Raw genomic sequence first — 6,811 nt, forward strand, 5'->3', positions numbered from 1 at the left:
AATGCAGTAGGGGCTGATACATGCTGGCTGCACCCATCCTGAGGGGGACCAGGGTGAAGTGAGTCCCCAGGTGAAGGTGGTAGCCCCTGCTGCCCCCCAGGGAGCCTGGTGTCGTGTCCCCCACCCCGACCAGGGTAACCCCAAAGAGGAAGAGAGCTCCTCAGGGTTTATCACCGCAGGCACCGCGGGCTGCAGAACTGGGGGGGCAGCTGGGGGGAGGGGCGGTCACAGGCAGCCGCGGAGCTGGGCCCCGGTGGGGTGAGTGGGGGCGTCAGCAGGAAGGAGGGGGCCGTGGTCCAGGGGCTGCTCCCCAGGCTCCCTGTCCACTAGAGGCCCGGGAGGACACGCCCTGGGTGGACGGGGCTGCGGGAGAACCTGAGCGAGAGCCCCGAGCCCCCCAGACGGGAGGGAGGTCGCGGAGCCGGGCGGCACCTCCGGAGGGGCCCAGGCCTGCGCGCGTCCCCCTCCCGTCCCGGCCTCAGTTTCTTCACCCCAGGACCCCCGGGCGCCCCGGGGCTTCAGGGCTCGGAGGAGGGCGGGGGGCGGCGGCCTGCGCGCCCCGCACCGGGTGGGGGTGGGGGCGGCCGGGGCCGGCGGGGTGTCCGGCGGGTGGAGCCGCGCGCCAAGGTGGAAGCGGCTCCGTTGCTACGGGCGGCCTTAGCAACCACCCGCTCAGCCCAGACAAAGGCGCCGCCGCCGGAACGCGGAGGGCCCCCGCCGCGCCCCCCCCCGCCGCGCCCCCCGCCACGCCCCCGCGCCCCCGCCGCGCCCCCCGCGCCCCCCGCCGCGCCCCCCGCCGCGCCCCCGCGTCCCCCCCGCCGCGCCCCCCGCCGCGCCCCCGCGCCGCGCCCCCGCCCCCCCGCCGCGCCCCCCGCCGCGCCCCCCGCCGCGCCCCCGCGTCCCCCCGCCGCGCCCCCGCCGCGCCCCCCGCCCGCCCGCCCCCCCCCCCTCCCCGCGCCCCCCCGCCCCCCCGCCCGCGCCCCCCACGACCCCCGCCGCGCCCCCGCGCCCCCCGCCGCGCCCCCGCCGCGCCCCCGCGTCCCCCGCCGCGCCCCTGCTCCCCACGCCGCGCGGCGCCTGCGGGTGGGGAGGGGCGGCGGGCGGGGCAGGCCGGCAGGGGGCGCCTCCGGCCCGTGTTGCAGAAGGGGAAGCGGAGACGCGGGGTGGGGCCCAGGTTGAGGGGTGCCGGCCGCTCGCACCCAGGTGGCCTCCGGCGCCTCCGCTTCCCCACCGCCGGGTGGGGCCCGGCCCAGCCCGGCCCAGCCCGGCCCAGCCCTGCCCCGGCCCTTGGCTGCCGGCATCGATCCTGCCTCGGCTCCTCGACTGCACCGCGAGGGGGCGGTGGCACCTCCCTCCCCCAGGGGGACTCCGGGACCCCTCCAGCCCGGCAGCAGAGCCCAGCCCCGCGGAGGGCGGGAGGCGCCCCTGCTTCAGGGTGCGGGCCCGGCCGGGGGGCTGACCGCTGCCTCTGCCCTGGCCGGGCCAGTCCCCGCCTTGAGCAGCAGGGTGGGGTGTGAGCAGCCTGCTCCACGCGGCCCTCCCGGTGTCACGCCTCCATGCCATGCCCCACTGGGGAAACTGAGGCCTGGGAGGACAGCACTTGCTCCTCCCTGTCTGGGTGCCTCGGCCCCGGGGGCTGGTATCAGGACAGAGGCCCAGGTCAGGAGGCTGGGCTGGGGGGCAGGGGGAGTGTGCCCAGAGGAGGGCCTCTCCGGGAGGGAGGACTCTGCTCATTGTCCCTCCTGGCCGCAGCGGCTCTGGCACGAGCTCCCGCGTGCACTCGTGTTCCCGGGAGCCCACGGTGTGGGTGGAGACGCCCAGGACCCAGCGAGGAGCAGAGGGAGAGGGAGGCCCCTGGAGTTGTGGGGGGCCAGGTGTGGTTGTGCCCCAGCTCTTCTAATTAGAGCACAGTAGGAGGGGGGGGTCCAGGCCCCAAGGGTGAAAGAGGACCCCTCAGGGGGGAGCCGTACCCCAGGCCTTGGATGCTGTCAGCAACACAGTCCGTGGACAGAGGGCCCATCAGGACGCCCCCTCCTTCTGCTCCTCTGTCCTGGGGGCCCTCAGCTACCTTGGCAGTGACTTCCCTACCCCCCGCCCCCAGTGGCCTTGGCATTCACGGTAGCTCCCAGTGCCCTTTTAGCCTGGTAACTGAGGAACCATCCCCTCAGAACCCCAGGGGAAGCCCCCCCAAGCCTGGTCTCCCCTAGTCTCTGGTTTCCCCAACCTTGCAGGTCACACTTGCCAGGTTCTCGGCAAAGCCCAGCAGGGCCCTCCCCACCCCAGCCTCACCGTCTCTTGAGTTCTGCAATGGAGGATGGTGAACATGGTGGATTCTGGGTGTGGATCCCTAATGGGGGAAACACTCCAGTAGGTGAACTTTTGGGAGACCGAGGCAGGAAGCTCTCTCTCTGCTCCCCCCCCCCCCGGGATCATCATTATCAAAGACCCTAAGAATTCACTCAGAGATTTGCCCCACAGATGAGGGATTAGGGAGCTGCGGCCCAGAGAGGGCGGCATCCTGCCCAAGGACGCACAGCAGGTGAAGCAGCAACGGGGGCGGGAACTCCTGGCCTGGCCTTGAACTCATTCAACCCACATCCTGTCTCAGGGCCCCAAATTTCACCTATCCACCTGCGTTCAGGGATCCCCCCCAATCTCAATCCCCTCTTCATGAGCCCCCGGAAAGGACCCCAGGCAAATCCTGCCTCTGGGCTGAGCACCGGGAGGGTCTGTTCCTGGAGCTGGTGGCCAGGAGGGCAGGGGCCCTTTCTAAACCACCCTCTAGGCCCCAAGGTTGCAGAAATCCCCGGCCTCGGTCTCTTTGTCTTTCAGAGGGTCTAATAGGATCTGCCGCTGCCCTCCCAGCCCTGCCTGAGCACTGGGGAGACGGAGCACTGGGGAGCAGGGACCGCAGAGTGGCGAGGCTGGACCTCTGAGAGCCGAGTGTCTCGGGGTGGAGCCAGAGTCCAGCATGGTCCTGGGCTGCCTCTCAGGGACCTGGGGGCCTAGGGTGGGATCCCCTGAAAGGAGAGAGTTGGGTGCTCAGCTGGTGTGGGTGGAGCTGCCTGTCCCTCGGGCCCCCACCTACCTGTGCTGCGAAGGGCTCCGCCTCTCCTTGGTCACCTCTGCAGTGTGCTCAGACCTGGGGGCGGTCATTGGTCAGACTGGGACCTTCCTGCCACCTCTGCCCCAGGCTGAAAGTCCCTTGCAGGCAAGCCTCACCGTTCCCTCTTCTCTCCCCGCCCCCCAACACATACTCACCTCCGGTTGTAGGCCGCACAGACCAGGGAGATGTAGGGCCCCGGGACAGACCCAACAGGTGAGCAGGCATCGCTGGCGGGAAGCATTTCTAACTGATACATGAACACTGACTTGAAGATGCCGTGGGGGGCCTCCCTGGTGGCCTCCCTGGTGGCGCAAGCTATGAAGCTTCTGCAGCCTCTGCAGCACACGTTCGATCCCCAGCCGGCCAGGGAGCAGCCCACATGGGCGCAGACCTCTCCTGTCTCCCCGCTGCTCCCCTCAGCAGTGTTCTTGTTCCATCTGCCTGTTCTGTTCCCTGCTCTGTCTCTGGTGAATCCTTTCAAACCCCCCCCCACACCTCTGGCCTGTACCCCAGCGCTTGTATGCATAAATAAATAAATCTAAAAAAAAAAAACAAAAAAAAGAAAATGCAGTGGGTGGTGCACAAGCTTTGAAAAACCAGGACTCAAATTCCTTTTCCCCCACTTTGAGCCTCAGTTTCCGCAGCCGTGAAATGGAGCCAGCGACACCCACCTGTCGGGCATGTCACGCCCGAACGACGTGCCCGCTTGGAAGCGCTCAGCGCGTGGGAAGGTGACATGGAGTTTCGTCCCATCAAACTCAAAATCTGCTCTAACACAAAACCAAGAAAGGGGCGTCGTTAGAGGCAGGGTATGGCCAGGAATTTCCCCCCTTTCTTTCCTGGCTGCAGAGGCTCGTGAAGCCTCCAGGACGCTGGCCCCTGAGCCCGGGCGGTGGCGGGCACCCCGGGGCCGGTGGCGGGCACCCCGGGGCGGGCCTGTCCCTCGCAGGCGGCGGCAGGCGGCGCTCGAGGCTCGCGGAGCCGGCGCGGGCCCTCACCTGGCTGTCGGGGGGGGGTGCGCGTGGGGGGAGCGGGCTGGGAGGCTGAGCAGCGCCGCTGTGACTCGAGGTAAAAATAATCAGGGCAGGACAGCTGCTTCCTTGTCAGCAACCAAGAGGGAAATAAAGCTCGCGTCCCCTCCAGCGAAAACCTGCTCTCCGGGTCCCCCGGCCCCTGCCACCAACTGCTCGCCGTCCCGGTGCCAATCGGATTGGAGCGTGGCGCTGCACCCCAGAGAGGGCTGGTTTTAACTTCATCAAGCGCCAAGCAAAACATCCAGGCTGGAGAATGCGGGAGGGGGGGAGCAGCTGCTTGGGGGCGCCGCCAGGGATGGGGTTCCCTCCTCCAAATCTAGTTCAACAATTGACCCTTTCCATTCAGCCGGGGTGCCGGGAGCACCCAGGGGTGTGCCCCGAAGTCAAGGGCTGGGAGCCCCAACTCCGAAGTCCTTTGCAATGCCTGCCCCCCACCCTTCTCCCGCCTCCCAAGCAGACTGCGGGGAGCGCCAGGCCCGCCGTGCCCCCTCCCGAGCTGCCTTCCCGGTTCTGCCTGGTGGGTGTCTAGAAATGCTGGGGTTCCCGCCTTTGCCCTTCTGCCCCTGCCTCCGTCCCTAGTCTCCAGCACACACACTGAGCCCCCCTCTGCACCAGGCCCGGGGACAGATGTGAATCCCTCTGGTGGCCTGGCCAGCCGAGGACAGTGTCATCGGAGCGCAGGTGACTCTCAGCCCAGGGGACCGACAGCCGCAGCTGCTGCCCCAACAGCCGCAGTGAAGAAGCGGGGAAGCCCCTTCATTTTTTTTCCCTCCTTTGCTTTTTCCTGGAGGAATCCGACCCCTCCCTCGGATGACAAGAGACTCCCATTTTCAGCTGACCGCTCTCGGTTTTAATGAGCAGGCAGTCTTTCATTCATGAAAACAAGACACTTTTAAATAATAATAGGTATCAAATAACTTGTATTAACATAATTTTCAAATGAAGTTTCCATTTTGCTGGGCTGGTCCCTGCCCTGCCCCTGCCCCCAGACTGTCGGGTGTGCCCCATGGGTAGGAGCCGGCCGGAGTCCTGGGCAGCTGGGGGGTGGGGTGGGAAGAGCTGGACCGAGCTGCACGCAGGTGTCTTTGGCCGCCTCGATGCCCCTGGGAGGGACAGGTGGGGGGTGTTGATTGGGTCCCTGGTGCATCTTACCCTCCCCCTGCCTCCGTCCGCTCCCGCCCCTGGGTGCTGTCCGGCGCAGGCTCGGTGCTGTGCTCTGGGTTGCCCTTGTCTAGTCTGTGTGTTTGGTTGAAAACCTGCAAGTTTGGTTGTTTCTTAGGCTACCTTGGAATGTTCTGGCACAACGGAGAATGTGTTAACACATCCAAGCTAACTACTCCTTGGCTGGGTGTGGTGGGAGCTTTGACTTGAGGTGGGTTTTTGGAGAATGGGGTTTGTGGGGTGAGAGGGTGAGGAGGGAATTTTAGGTGCATGCCGGATAATTTTAGGATGGATGGAGGCAAAACAGCCTGGATCTAGAAATGAGGGAATTGGCTTCATGGTTCAGAGAGGTGAAGCAAGTCACCCAGGTCATACACAGAACGGCTGGGGGGCTTTGGCCTCAGGTCTGTCTGGCTCTCTCCTCGTCTCCCACAGAAGACAAGGCAGGCTGTCTGGCAGGCTGTCTCCAGTCCTGGTCTGGGGGTAAACCTTGGAGCTCCTTCAGGGTCTCACCGCTGAGAGGATGGCTAGAGAAGCCCCTTTTGGTTCAGGCTGATACTGCAGGGTGGTGAGGAAGGACAGGGAGCCAGGCCAACTGGGGTCCACCAAGAGCTAGCTGGGGTGGGCACCCATCACTTTCTATATGCCCGGCACACCCATGTCTTTGGGAGAGTCTCCTCTCTCACCCGCCGTTCATGTGAGTCTAGCCTGCTTCTCCTCGAAAGCAAACAAGTCACACAAACACACTAAAAATGGGCCTGGCCCCTATTCAGCCATTCCCCTCATTCCGTGTGTGTGTGTGTGTGTGTGTGTGTGTGTGTGTGCGCGCGCGCACGCGCGTGCAGCTCTGCTGTTCTGAGCTCTGCTCTATTTGCAGAGTGAGTAGAGCTGGGGTCCTCAGGCTGGGGTTTCTGAGTTGAAAGATATGAATTAGAGTATCTGTGATCATCAGTTGTGGGACTGAGTTTGGGTTAAAAAGCTCTGCATAAAAATGGCCTAAACATGCAAGCATTTTGTTTTTGTTTGTGTGTGTGTGTGTGTGTGTGTGTGTGTGTGTGGGACCCTCCGCTGCAGAGGCTACGGGCAGCCTCGCAGCCCAGCGCTCAACCGCTGCGCCACAGGGGAGGCCCATGCAAGCGCTTTTTATTGAAGTTTTGCGGGTACGGGAAGTCTGGTGGTGGCTAGTCCAGGCTTCCTGTTACAGGCACCGGCATCCAGTTTTGCCTCAGGGCCCAAAGTGGCTGCCAAAGCTTCAGCCATTTTGTTTCAGGCAGCAGGAAGGAGGAGGGGGCAGGGCCCGAGGCAGCCCTTGTGCTGAGTCAGCTTGCCTTCCCTTAGGCAGCCTTCCCAGAAGGGCTCTGGAATACTCGTGTTTCCGTGTCACCGGTGGGAGGGAGTTTAAGTGTCATTTATCATCTGGGCCCTTGGCCGCCCCAAATAGAAGCCGCTTCCGCCCCTGCCACAGGCTGCAGTTCCCATCAGCCTGCAGGAAGTGGGAGGGAGTCCAGCC

The sequence above is a fragment of the Talpa occidentalis genome, unplaced genomic scaffold, assembly GCF_014898055.3.
Source record: "Talpa occidentalis isolate TD23 unplaced genomic scaffold, MPIMG_talOcc4v2.1 talOcc4.7, whole genome shotgun sequence".
NCBI classification, from domain to species: domain Eukaryota; kingdom Metazoa; phylum Chordata; class Mammalia; order Eulipotyphla; family Talpidae; genus Talpa; species Talpa occidentalis.